Source organism: Schistocerca serialis, chromosome 1, assembly GCF_023864345.2.
Source record: "Schistocerca serialis cubense isolate TAMUIC-IGC-003099 chromosome 1, iqSchSeri2.2, whole genome shotgun sequence".
Taxonomy (NCBI): Eukaryota; Metazoa; Arthropoda; class Insecta; order Orthoptera; family Acrididae; genus Schistocerca; species Schistocerca serialis.
This window is the reverse complement of record NC_064638.1, coordinates 484,900,834-484,915,895: the sequence shown is the minus strand read 5'-3', so window position 1 is coordinate 484,915,895 and position 15,062 is coordinate 484,900,834. Positions and strand designations below refer to the sequence as shown.

The 15,062-nt window shown below is 39.4% G+C and overlaps 1 protein-coding gene across 1 annotated transcript in view; it reads right to left on the bottom strand.

The window, feature by feature from the left end:
* Positions 1–15,062, bottom strand: part of LOC126473725 (ubiquitin conjugation factor E4 A) — a 117,027-nt gene that overhangs the window by 10,131 nt on the left and 91,834 nt on the right. The gene's annotated exons all lie outside the window — the stretch shown is intronic.

The window sequence follows — 15,062 nt, the reverse complement described above, 5'->3', positions numbered from 1 at the left end:
GAGCAATTAAAAGCATTTGCAAATCTTTTCTCTGAAGAGAACTTAATCCTGTGGCATTTTTCCATTCCTCCAGCCACTTGACCATCAAATGCAACTAACAAGTTGCTGTTGAAAGGTTAGAGGACACTGAGAAATAATCTACAAATAAGGAGCATTGTATGGATTTCCTTACAATGGATGTACTTCTGTTTATTTCACTGACAAACACCATTACACTTAAAACACTTCCTTGACAAATGTAATTTTCCTGCCAGTGACCTGGCTGAACGTTTTAAGCAGGAAACCCTGTATCTGATGAGAAGGGCTGTATGAAAGTTGGGAGGTGTCCACAGAAAGCCCACTTGTTGAGATGCAACAAAATATTACACCTCCAGATGGTGAAGGCCTTTTACAAATTCAAGAATACTCCTACAAGGTGTTGCTTACAGAGGAAGGCTTGTTGAATTGCCGTTTCCAGCTGGATTAAATCATCGAGTGTGAAGTGTTATCTCCTGAACCCACACTGGGAGCAACTTAGTAGTGATCTTGTTCACAAACCCACACAAGTTGCATAGTCATACATATGACAAAACTGATGGTGATGTCTGCTGGAATTTAGTTTCTAAGTCCTTAGAAATCTGATAATTGCATGATGCTTGCAGTTAGCAGCAGACAAAATTGTTGTTCTCCTTTTCTATGAAATAACAATTGCCCCCTCAAGATTGAACCTGTACCATATTATTGCCTCATACGCTCCTCTACAACAGGAATATGAGTGTGTCTTTCCTAAATAGCTAGTGAGATTGACTACTGGTTTTCAGAATTGGGATTAAAATGGCTTCTTTCCACAAGTTGGGAAATACTCCTGATAGTCAAATTTCATTAAAAAGCTGAAGGATGGCGCCCTCCAACCACTGGTTCAACTACTTTCACATGCTGTACATTATCAGGTTGTGACCAGGCACAGTATTACGAGTCGTTAACACAGTATTACAAGTAGTTGAAAACGCAGAGTCCTGCTCCCACGAGCAAAATGGTTGGTAATATTCCTCTATGCTGTTGAAACAGCTGTCACAACCATCCCTCTCTTGCATTGCACAATGGTAACAAACTATTAGATCCTTGTTGTAATCAGCTATGATGGGCTTATAGTATTCATCAACTGCCTAGACACTGATCTCGGAGTTGTTAGGAGGTATACCTGCTCTAAGCTATTATCGGGAGTTGTGAGTGCTGCCTGAAAATTCTCTTAGTATCTTTGCATACTTGCACCTGTGTATCTATTGATGGACTTCAGCAATTCGTGGCATGACCTCTTCTTACTCTCTCTAATTATTATCCTCATCTGAAAGACTGCGAGGCTTTCATCTGTAGGTCATTGCTTGAACCTTAGCATAACACACCATCTTTCCTTTATAATCGAACTACTCTCATCATTCCACCAAGGATCAGCTGCCTCCTAAGTGTTCTTGATGACTTTGGGATGGATGCATCAGCAGCTTGGATCACAGGTATAATGTGATCCACCCAGTCCTAGGCACACTCACACTGCTCAAAATCAGCTAACTGGCTGTAAAACGTCCAGTTATTCTTTCTGGAGATCCATCTTGGTGATCTTTCAGGACCTGCTGTGTCTGGAAGACGGATCCATATGGGGAAGAGATCACTTACACGAAAGTTGTGATTCATCTGCCACTGAGTAGTGTCTGCAAGAGCAGGTGAGCAGAATATGAAGTAGACAATCCTGTAGCAGTACTGAAATGAGTATCTTGACCCATGTTCATTAATATGATGTCTTTATCATTTTTGCTTTCCGTTATTCCTTAGATGCTCCTATATTCTTGGAGATTTTGTCTTATGCAGGTAAAAGAAATACTGTTAGTATTTTGCCATACAAATTCCACTTCTTTTTATTTATGAAGCATATTCAGTGGCTTGTTTTGTATGTGCAACTAGCTGACAATCTTGTCATTGCCCAGTTACTCATTTTGCCAAGTTTCTGTTTGAAACAAAAACTGAACTGTGTTTGACTCAACTGTAGGAGTGTCTTCGTAGTAAAGAATAAATTTGCTAAAACTTTATGTATGAAGCAGCATTTTTTCATGCATCTCACTGTTTATCATCATATCAATTGAACTATGTGTCATAAAATCATGTGTTTGTGTGGCTACAATGTTGTGAATAGTGTTAGTAGCAATGGAATAATAAATTGAAACGTCAAGCATGATGCAGCAGTTTTCCACTCATCTCAGTGTTTATGACGTCATACCTCCTGAATTGAGTGTGATACGCTGATATAATTATGTAGGTACATTTAGCAAGAAATAATTTTAAATGTCAAACATGGTGTGGTAGCTTTCAGGCAACTCATTGTTTATGACGTAATTATCCCTCAGAACTATGATAGAGAGGTAGTTCTTAACCCCGCAGCAATTGTTGCCTGACAGTCAATGAGGAAGAACAATCCAATGAAGTTTTGTGAGCTCCACTTTGATGCACAGACTAGGGCTGTTGATAAAATATCGATATTGTCGTTGTTGTTGTGGTCTTCAGTCCTGAGACTGGTTTGATGCAGCTCTCCATGCTACTCTATCCTGTGCAAGCTTTTTCATCTCCCAGTACCTACTGCAACCTACATCCTTCTGAATCTGCTTAGTGTATTCATCTCTTGGTCTCCCTCTACGATTTTTACCCTCCACGCTGCCCTCCAATACTAAATTGGTGATCCCTTGATGCCTCAGAACATGTCCTACCAACCGATCCCTTCTTCTGGTCAAGTTGTGCCACAAACTTCTCTTCTCCCCAATCCTATTCAATACTTCCTCATTAGTTACGTGATCTACCCATCTAATCTTCAGCATTCTTCTGTAGCACCATATTTCGAAAGCTTCTATTCTCTTCTTGTCCAAACTATTTATCGTCCATGTTTCACTTCCATACATGGCTACACTCCATACGAATACTTTCAGAAATGACTTCCTGACACTTAAATCAATACTGGATGTTAACAAATTTCTCTTCTTCAGAAATGCTTTCCTTGCCATTGCCAGCCTACATTTTATATCCTCTCTACTTCGACCATCATCAGTTATTTTGCTCCCCAAATAGCGAAACTCCTTTACTACTTTAAGTGCCTCATTTCCTAATCTAATTCCCTCAGCATCACCCGACTTAATTAGACTACATTCCATTATCCTTGTTTTGCTTTTGTTGATGTTCATCCTATATCCTCCTTTCAAGACACTGTCCATTCCATTCAACTGCTCTTCCAAGTCCTTTGCTGTCTCTGACAGAATTACAATGTCATCGGCGAACCTCAAAGTTTTTATTTCTTCTCCATGAATTTTAATACCTACTCCGAATTTTTCTTTTGTTTCCTTTACTGCTTGCTCAATATACAGATTGAACAACATCGGGGAGAGGCTACAACCCTGTCTTACTCCCTTCCCAACCACTGCTTCCCTTTCATGTCCCTCGACTCTTATAACTGCCATCTGGTTTCTGTACAAATTGTAAATAGCCTTTCGCTCCCTGTATTTGACCCCTGCCACCTTTAGAATTTGAAAGAGAGTATTCCAGTCAACATTGTCAAAAGCTTTCTCTAAGTCTACAAATGCTAGAAATGTAGGTTTGCCTTTCCTTAATCTTTCTTCTAAGATAAGTTGTAAGGTCAGTATTGCCTCACGTGTTCCAGTGTTTCTACGGAATCCAAACTGATCTTCCCCGAGGTTGGCTTCTACTAGTTTTTCCATTCGTCTGTAAAGAATTCGTGTTAGTATTTTGCAGCTGTGACTTATTAAGCTGATAGTTCGGTAATTTTCACATCTGTCAACACCTGCTTTCTTTGGGATTGGAATTATTATATTCTTCTTGAAGTCTGAGGGTATTTCGCCTGTTTCATACATCTTGCTCACCAGATGGGAGAGTTTTGTCAGGACTGGCTCTCCCACGGCCGTCAGTAGTTCCAATGGAATACTGTCTACTCCGGGGGCCTTGTTTCCACTCAGGTCTTTCAGTGCTCTGTCAAACTCTTCACGCAGTATCGTATCTCCCATTTCATCTTCATCTACATCCTCTTCCATTTCCATAATATTGTCCTCAAGTACATCGCCCCTGTATAGACCCTCTATATACTCCTTCCACCTTTCTGCTTTCCCTTCTTTGCTTAGAACTGGGTTTCCATCTGAGCTCTTGATATTCATACAAGTCATTCTCTTATCTCCAAAGGTCTCTTTAATTTTCCTGTAGGCGGTATCTATCTTACCCCTAGTGAGATAGGCCTCTACATCCTTACATTTGTCCTCTAGCCATCCCTGCTTAGCCATTTTGCACTTCCTGTCGATCTCATTTTTGAGACGTTTGTATTCCTTTTTGCCTGTTTCACTTACTGCATTTTTATATTTTCTCCTTTCATCAATTAAATTCAATATTTCTTCTGTTACCCAAGGATTTCTACTAGCCCTCGTCTTTTTACCTACTTGATCCTCTGCTGCCTTCACTACTTCATCCCTCAAAGCTACCCATTCTTCTTCTACTGTATTTATTTCCCCCATTCCTGTCAATTGCTCCCTTATGCTCTCCCTGAATCTCTGTACAACCTCTGGTTCTTTTAGTTTATCCAGGTCCCATCTCCTTAAATTCCCACCTTTTTGCAGTTTCTTCAGTTTTAATCTACAGGTCATAACCAATAGATTGTGGTCAGAGTCCACATCTGCCCCTGGAAATGTCTTACAATTTAAAACCTGGTTCCTAAATCTCTGTCTTACCATTATATAATCTATATGATACTTTTTAGTATCTCCAGGGTTCTTCCATGTATACAACCTTCTTTCATGATTCTTAAACCAAGTGTTAGTTATGATTATGTTGTGCTCTGTGCAAAATTCTACCAGGCGGCTTCCTCTTTCATTTCTGTCCCCCATCCATATTCACCTACTATGTTTCCTTCTCTCCCTTTTCCTACACTCGAATTCCAGTCACCCATGACTATTAAATTTTCGTCTCCCTTCACTATCTGAATAATTTCTTTTATTTCATCATACATTTCTTCAATTTCTTCGTCATCTGCAGAGCTAGTTGGCATATAAACTTGTACTACTGTAGTAGGTGTGGGCTTCGTATCTATCTTGGCCACAATAATGCGTTCACTATGCTGTTTGTAGTAGCTTACCCGCATTCCTATTTTCCTATTCATTATTAAACCTACTCCTGCATTCCCCCTATTTGATTTTGTGTTTATAACCCTGTAGTCACCTGACCAGAAGTCTTGTTCCTCCTGCCACCGAACTTCACTAATTCCCACTATATCTAACTTCAACCTATCCATTTCCCTTTTTAAATTTTCTAACCTACCTGCCCGATTAAGGGATCTGACATTCCACGCTCCGATCCGTAAAACGCCAGTTTTCTTTCTCCTGATAACGACATCCTCTTGAGTAGTCCCCGCCCGGAGATCCGAATGGGGGACTATTTTACCTCCGGAATATTTTACCCAAGAGGACGCCATCATCATGTAATCATACAGTAAAGCTGCATGCCCTTGGGAAAAATTACGGCTGTAGTTTCCCCTTGCTTTCAGCCGTTCGCAGTACCAGCACAGCAAGGCCGTTTTGGTTATTGTTACAAGGCCAGATCAGTCAATCATCCAGACTGTTGCCCTTGCAACTACTGAAAAGGCTGCTGCCCCTCTTCAGGAACCACACGTTTGTCTGGCCTCTCAACAGATAACCCTCCGTTGTGGTTGCACCTACGGTACGGCTATCTGTATCGCTGAGGCACGCAAGCCTCCCCACCAACGGCAAGGTCCATGGTTCATGGCAATATTGAGTGCCAATATTTTTATTTTATGCGACATAGCCTGAAATTGTAGAACAACATAATTTTACTTTCTCTGTGTGAAATGGTTTTACTACTTTTTGAGCTTTCAACATAGCCTATCTTTCTCTTTAATTGTGTGAATCAGTTATATGTGGCACAAAAGAAGAAATCTGCACAGGGAGGTGGCAGTGTGAATGAAAATGAAATTTTAGTAGAACATAATTTTATTTTCACTGTGTGAAGTAGTTTTACTACTTTTTGAGCTTTCATCACGTCCTACCTTCCTCTTTAACTATGTGAAGCAATTATATGTGGCACAAAAGAAGAACTCCAACTGCACTGGGAGGTGGCAGTGTGAATGGAATAACAAGGATTTCCAATGTGAAGAAACAGCACACCAGTTGCATTAAAAACAATTTTTAACACACTTAGTGTGCTATTTCTTTACAACATCATTCTTCACAATGCTATTGCTGAAAATGATGACTAAAAATCTAAATGACAAGATCGGCCGTTGCAATGGGTGGAGACGTGTGAGGGGAAATGCTGACGCAATTGGTGCTCGGTATTACTAACAGAAACTGCAACTTTTAGCCTCACTCTTGACACTACAACTGCTTGGTTGGTGGTGTTTGCAGAAATGAAAAGAACAGGGAAGTTGACACAAAGTGTTGCAGACAAATCCGATATGTGACAAATAATGGATCCATCAGACACCTTTTATTGTGCCCCTTAGGTGTGGTTACCACTGTTACCAAAGTGGTTATCACCAAGCGTGAATGTGCGTCATTTTCCTTTCAATTCTTGCTCTAAGGATGATAGGCAGGGTGCTAGCTTACTGTTACAGAATATCTAATAATAAATCAATACTTAAATATACAGCTCTAAAACTGGCAGTATATTTACAATGTGCAGCTGATATTTTTATGGGCTGTTATGTCAATATTTTTTATGCCGATATATCGACACTTTTATTTCGATATATTGAGAGCTGATATTGATATGTTTTTTAAATACCAATATTTTTAAAAATATAAAAATATCAACAGTCCTAGCACAGACTTGTGTGAGGTGTTGGGTTATTGTGAAGAAGGAGAAGTTTGTTTGCATTTTTGTGACGATCAACATACTGAAGTCGTTTCTTCAGCTTCCTGAGGGTATCAGAAAACACGTCAGAGTGGACCATGGACCATGAGGAAGGACATCAAACATAAAAACCCCTTCAGAGTCCCAGAAGACTGTTGCCGTGACTTTACCAGCTGTGAGTGTGGCTTTGAACTTTAGCTTAAGGGGAGAGGTGGTATGGTGCCTGCCACTCCATGGATTGCCATTCTGTTTACAGTTCGAAGTGATGAACCCATGTTTCATCACATGCAATGATGTTCAACAACTGCCACAAAATCAGGCTCGTAATGCATAAGCAATTCTGCACATATGGTCCTTCATTGCTCTTTATGGTCTTCTGTTAGACTGTGAGGAACCGAGCAGACACACAAGTGTGTCAGCATTAACAACAAAGACATCCAGATAGGCCCAGTGGTACCAACTGACTGCCATAACATCCTCAGCCAATAGGTGTCACTGGATGCAGATATGGAGGGGTGTGTGGTCAGCACACCACTCTCCCGGCTGTTGTCCGTTTTTGGTACTGGAGCCACTACCTCTCAGTGAAATAGTTCTTCAGTTGGCCTCACATGGGTTGGGTGCACCCTGCTTGCCAATAGCAATTGGCAGACTGTCAGTCAGTCATCCATCCAAGTGCTAGCCAAGCCCGACTGCGCTTAACTACGGTGATCTGATAGGAACCAGTGTTACCACTGTGGCAAGGCCATTGACCCATATGGCTAATAGTATAGTATAATAATGACAGATATGTTATTACATTACAGTTTTTTGTTATTCTCTTGTTGTTAGAAGTGCAAATCATATGGCAAGAAGGCCATGCACGTGCCAGGCAGCCTGCAAACGTTCGGTGCTGTGATAACCATGACGCACAAACAGAAACATGGGGCCAAAGAGGCCTCACAAGAACAGAAGAAGGAGTACAGGCCGTCATAGCCATTTTGCAGTGTGCTTCCGCGCGGCACGGGCAGCCAGCAGCTGTGGTGTTACCTCTATACATTTCTATTACATCTCGTGTGCAGTGAATATGGAATGAACACCAGCCTTACAAGTACTGATACAATGCTTGCGTGTGAGGACATCATCACTTCCTTTGAGAAGCTTTTATTTTCAAGGAGTTGGAAGACATTAAATTTTGAAGAAGGATGTCTACCACTGGCATTGTATTCAAAAAGTTAAGTTCAAAACACATTCTGAAGTTCGTGGTATGAGCAGCACAAGTGGTTTTGTGCTATCCCTGCAAAACGTAAATTAATCTCCCAGCCATGTTAGCTGTTAAGCACAAGAAAAACTGTATGGTCCACTGAGGGTTTTCATGATCTGAACAATCTGTTTAGAGATTTAGCACAGCATGCTTCTTCTAAAAATCATCAAAACAGTTTTATTTCGCATAAATAACTACCCAAACAAGTGTTTAGTATTTCAGAGCTACTTAAAGAACATCAGAAACTGATGAAAATCAAACACAGCAATGTAGTGAAAACTAATAGAGACATCAAGAAAATTCTGACTGATGTCACAGATCTTTTGTGTAAGCAGGATTAGATTAGATTAGTTTTGTGTTCTATAGATCCTTGCTGAGGAGATCCTCGTGGATGTGGAACATGTCAATTTTTTTTTTTTTTTTTTTTTTTTTTTTTTTTTTTTTTTTTTTTTTTTTTAAAAAGCTGAAATAACAATACTAATAGTATGAATATATACAATACATCATTTGTTTCTATTAAAAAATTCGTCAATGGAGTAGAAGGAGTTGGCCACTAGTAAGTCTTTCAGGCTCCTTTTAAACTGATCTTTATTTGTAACTAAATTTTTTATGTTTACTGGCAAATTATTAAAGATGAGTGTTCCTGAGTAGCGGACCCCTTTTTGAACTAAAGTAAGTGCTTTTAAGTCCTTGTGCAGATCATTTTTGTTCCTGGTATTGTATGTATTAACTGAGCTGTTTGTTGGAAAAAGAGATATATTATTTAGGACAAATTTCATTAATGAGTAAATATACTGAGAGGCAGTAGTTAGTATACCCAGTTCTTTGAAGAGGTTTCTACAGGACGTCCATGAATTTACTCCACAAATAATACATATTACACGCTTTTGGACTCTGAAAACTTTTGTTTGACTTGAAGAGTTACCCCAAAATATTATACCATATGTCATTATGGAATAAAAGTAGGCAAAGTATGCAAGCTTTTTCATTTTTATGTCACCTATGTCTGCTAACACACGAATTGCAAATACAGATTTGTTAAGTAGTTTCTGCAGTTCTGTGGTGTGCTCTTCCCAACTGAATTTATTATCTAGTTGTAGTCCCAGGAATTTAAGACTGTCAACCTCTTCTATCTGCTCTTCTTCATACTTTATGCATATGCTGGGTGGAAACCTCTTACAGGTTCTGAATTGCATATAGTGAGTCTTTTCGAAGTTTAATGTCAGTGAGTTGGCTTTAAACCATTTACTAATATCCATGAAAATATCATTAGCAGATCTTTCTAGAACTACACTTGACATACTATTTATTGCAATACTTGTGTCATCTGCAAACAAAACGAACTCTGCTTCTGGCAGTGTAACTGATGAGAAATCATTAATGTACACAAGAAAAAGTAATGGCCCTAAGATGGATCCTTGTGGGACACCACATGTAATTTCTCCCCATTCTGACGACTACTGATGACTTAATTCACTAGTCCCTTGCACTGACACCCTTTGTTTCCTGTTAGTGAGGTATGACTTGAACCATTTTGCAGCAATGCCCGTGACACCATAGAATTCTAATTTACTTTAAAGGATGTTGTGGTTCACACAATCAAATGCCTTTGACAAATCATAGAAAATACCTGCTGCTTGTAATTTGTTATTTAATGAATTAAGTACATTTTCACTGTAGGTGTAAATAGCCTTCTCAATATCAGAACCCTTCAGAAATCCAAACTGTGTTCTTGATAATATGTTATTTCTGGTCAGATGGTTGAGCAGCTGCCTGTACCTTACTTTTTCTAAAATTTTTGAGAATGCTGGCAAAAGTGAAATCGATCTGTAGTTTGATGGTATCTCTTTATCCCCTTTCTTGAATAGAGGCTTAACATCTGCATATTTTAGCCAGTCAGGAAATGTCCCAGTTATAATTGACTGGTTACACAAGTAACTTAGAATTGTACTAAACTCACAAGAACATGCCTTAATTAACTTCGTTGATATTTCATCGTACCCACTAGAATGCTTTGTTTTTAAAGATTTTATTATGGAAGTTATTTCTTTTGGTGAAGTGAGTGATATATTCATGTACTTGAAGCTATTTGTGAAGGCTAGTTTCAGATATTCAAGGGCATTATTTACTGATCCTGAAATTCCCATTCTATCAGTAACGGATTTAAAGTACTTGTTAAACAGATTTGCCACACTATGCCCATCAGTTACTAATGTGTCATCTACCCTTAGTGCTATTTGCTCCTGTTCCTTTCTGGTTCTACCAGTCTGCTCTTTCACTATATCCCATATTGTTCCCTGACATTGCTATCTTCTTCTCGTAGTGCATTTGTTTAGACGTCTGAATTACTTTTTACAGTATTCCTTGTATTTAGCTAAATCATCAGCATTGGAGCTATTCTTGGTCGACAGATACATTTTCCTTTTTGTCTTACAGGAAATCTTTATTCCTTGTGTAATCCATGGTTTTATTATAGACTTCTCTTTAATTTGAGTAACTTTTAGAGGAAAACAGTTTTCAAATATGCTACTGACATTGTTCATGAATGTGTTATATTTTTCATTCATGTCATGAGCACTATAAACATCTTTCCAGTTCATATCTTTGAACAGTTTTCTAAAACATTCAATTTTTGGTTGATTGACTACTCACCTGTACTCAGATTTAGCAGTCTTGATAATCTGCTTAGAATTTACATCTAAAACAAGGAGCTGCATGTCATGATCTGATGGTCCATTTATAACAGGTTTTATGATATGATTTTGTTCCTTTGATTTGTCTATAAAAATGTTATCAATGGCTGTCCTTGAGGATTTAGTGATCCTAGTTGGAAAGTTTACATTGTGAGTTAGATTGAGAGACAACATTACTAACTGCAGTGAATGTTTACTGGAAGATTGCATTAGAAAATCTGTATTAAAGTCACCAGCAATCAAAATTTCTTTGTTTCTTCCTGTTAAATAACCCAAAAGAGCTTCTAGATGATCTAAGAATAGATTATAATTTGCTGCAGGTGCTCGGTAAATAGTTACTATTATATAGGATCTGTTATGGAACTCTACTTCTGTTGCACATGCTTCTAGATGCTGCTCTAAACAGAATTTATTAATGTCAATGTTCTTGAATTTATGGCAGTTTTTGATAAATGTGGCAACTCCTCCTCCATCCATATCTACTCTGCAGAAGTAGGAAGCTAGCTTAAATCCTGAAATGTCTAACATATCTATATCAGTGGTCACTTGATGTTCAGAGAGGCAGATTATGTCAATTTGGTTAGATGAATTCATTTCTTCGATACAAATGAGTAGTTCATCAACTTTATTTCTGTCCCGGAATGTTCTGGTGTAATAAAGATAACTGATACTGCATACTAATGGGATTGTAACTGCTTTGGCGAAGATGAACTGGTAGTTTCTGATTACTTTCTGTCAAACATTGTTTAAAGGGAGGTTGTATGATAAAATCTGACTCCTGTTCATCTGTTTTCTCAAACTGAGTGTGTCTGCCAATCTCTCTTAAAACTCATTTTCTTTCCCCCGGAATCCCTTTTCCATTGAGGTGAAGGCCATGCCTAGTGTAGTCCCACCTATCGATAGCATCCACAGGAATCAAACCAATATGGGACCCTATATCTGTCCTAAGCAGCCACTCCAACTCCAAGTTCACCCTCCCTATGGAAGAGTTCAAATGATCCCTATGGAAGAGTTCAAATGAGGCCGATCATGGCGTCTCAACACAGACACAAATCCCACACTCGTATGCTTCGTTGCTGATGCTATTTTCACCAGGTCACTCTCTATGGAATATTCAGAGTCTCTGTCAATGCTATTTCCCGGACCACCCACTATAACCACGGCATCCTCCTTTGTGAAATCCTTGCATAAAGCACCTACATCCTCTGTTACCTGACCCAGATCTGAACTAGGCTTGAAAAAGTTTGTGACCTGGTACTCTGGACCTAGATTTTCCTGCAGTAGTTGGCCAACACCTCTACCACGGGAACTACCTAACAACAGAACTTTCTTTCTCTTCAGAAATTTCAAGTCCTTGAAAGCTTGTTGTGCCCTTTCTACAGCTTCAGCTACACGAGGCTCATCCGACTGAGGCAACAGGTCAAACCTATTTTCAAGATTTATGAAAAAGCTGTCTGATGCTCTCCTTTGCCTGTTCCCCCTAGTACCTGCTGCCACTTCCCACCTCTGTTCACCCTTCTCCCACTTTAACCTGTCCAGATCCTCCCTTGCCTTGTCTAGGTCAGCTTGAAGAGCTGCAATTTTCCCTTCCTGTTCCAGTATTTTCCTATCTCTACTGCAGATCCTACAATACCACTGGTGAGCCTCATTTATGTCCCCATTTCCCACGCCACTACATTCGCCCCAATGAAAGAAACTACAGCACCCATCACACCATACCCCGGAACTAACGATCCTACTGCATGTCACACACTTCTCACTCATGGTAAAAACAGAAATCGTATAAGCTGATTTAAGTAGTGACTAAAACGTAAACAAAGGACCCTAGAAACTATTCAGGCAGATATAAATAAATTCAAAGAGTACTGAATAAAAAAAACTGGTGATTACATATAAGTTTAAGTCACTGTTTACTTACGATACGCGCGCGTGAAATTAAGCCTAAAATCCGTGCTATAGGTGCGAGAAGGAAAATAAACTTCTTACCCCTTCTTCTTTAACACTTCACTAACACTTCCACTAATGTAACAACGCTTATATTATATTTATACCAAGTGGAAACGTTTATCTATAAGTTTAATTCACTGCTTACTTACGATTCGCACAAATTAGGCCTAGGATTCGTGCTACAGGCACAAGAAGAAAAATACGCTTCTTGCCCCGTTTAATCTTATTTTATACTTCACTAACACTTCCCCTAATTCAACAACACTTATATTATATTTATAACACCTGTACACATTTTAAAATAGCTTAATAACAACGCTTTTTATAATTATTTAGTGCAGCAAATACTCGAAGAGTCCGTGTCGGTGCAGTGTTGCCAACTTCTCCGAGGAGCTAGCTTTCAGAGATCACAATGAGATAGAACATTCCCTAAATTCTGAAAATTTCAGAGCCATTACAAGCTGCACAGAACAAACTGATTAAACATTTAAATGAGTAGATTTGTGAATAGATACATTCAGGTTTTGGTTAAAACCTCATTTTATGCCTGCATCGTGGATGAAGCAACAGATGTTTCAGATAAGTTACAATGCTTTATTGATGTGAGACTAGTGGATTCCATCAGCGACATTCAAGAATATTTTTTGGTTTTTGTGATGTTAGCCTAGCTAGAACTGCTGCTGCTTTATTCACTGTGCTGAGTGGCCTGTTTCAGAATTATGATATGAAGAAGAAACTGGGGGCCCAAACCTATGATGGTGCTTCTGTTATGCCAGCAGAATTAAATGGCCTTCAAGCTAAGATATGTGAGATAGAGGCCTCAAGTTCTTTTTAACCTTCAAATGCACAGCAATTCTCAACAGTATTGTTTGTAAACATGTATTCCTTCCAGCAGTCAAATGAGACAGAACTGTAATGCCAGAATAATATCTACCATTCACGAAAACTGTCCAGGACTAGTTAACATTTTAGATGAAATAACTGACAGTCCATACTAGTGCAATGACTACAAGACAAGCCTGTGGTTTCAAATATACCCTCCTAGACTGCCCCCCCCCCCCCCCCCCCCCCCCCGGTGTGTGGATTTTTTTTTAATGACTGAACTGCTTTTCAACATTCTACAGAAATAAACCAAATATGTGGTGTTTTGCAACACTGATGTCTCGGAATGCATAGCTTGCATGAAAAACTTACGAAATTAAGATAGGTTGATTGACATTTTAAATCCACTAAACTCTTGATTAATTTGCAAGGTGAAACTACGATGAATAGAGCTGAAGTGATGGATGAATACACTGACTAATTTTAATTAAGACTATGAGGAGGACAAGTGTCCCTCATTCTTTTTATTGGGTGAGTGTGAATATTCCCAGGTGGTACAACCATCCTCTTGGGAGTGCTGTGTACTGAATTTGTCATGGTGCTCCCACAAGTAGCTACAGATATAAAGGTCCACCAAGACAGAGCCCCACTTGCCTTGATTATCCTTATACAACTGAGGTGCGGCAGGTTCCTCAGGCGTTACCCTATTAATGACTGTTATGCCTCAACATTATTATTAATGCTGTTGTTGTTGTACAAGTATGTAGCATCCCACAGTCAGGCCAGTTAAGCCAAGCACCCCATTCCCCGAGATACAATTTTCCACAACTGTGCCCCCACTGTGGTTACTGAAACATGCCCATATTTAATGGATTAATGTCTGGTAGTACTCACTAGCTCCTAGCTCAGAACATCTGGTACGCCAAACCTGTACCAAGGCAATGAAGGCTGAGCTCACTGAGATGTCTGCCGTTTGGCAAGATCCGGGAAGTATGTGCGTGGTTTACTGCATGCCACAAATGTGCTAAGTTTTACCCCTCACCTCACCTGAATTGTCACCAGGACTGAAACGGGTGTTGCATGCCACACCAGAGATTAAGTAACAGTCCATTCAATGGTGATCAAATGCTGATCAATATTGTCAATTGTTGCAAAACCTGCAATGGATGATCCAGAACAAGAGACATAGAATGCTAAGTAGAAACACGCCTTTGCATGTGTTCACATACAACCCATACCACACAGAATCAGTTGCTTCAGTTTAGACAGGAGGTTTTTATACCATCCAGCCTACAGTCCTGACCATGCAGAAAATGACTTTCCTTTGTTCTGTCTCCTGAAGCAATTTCTGGCTGGAAAATGTTTCTACAACAATGGTGAGGTACAGACAGCAGTGACTTCACAGCTACCCCAGACGTAGGCAGCAGACTCCTTTGAAATCGGCATACAAATGTTGGTGTAATAACAATGGAAATTGT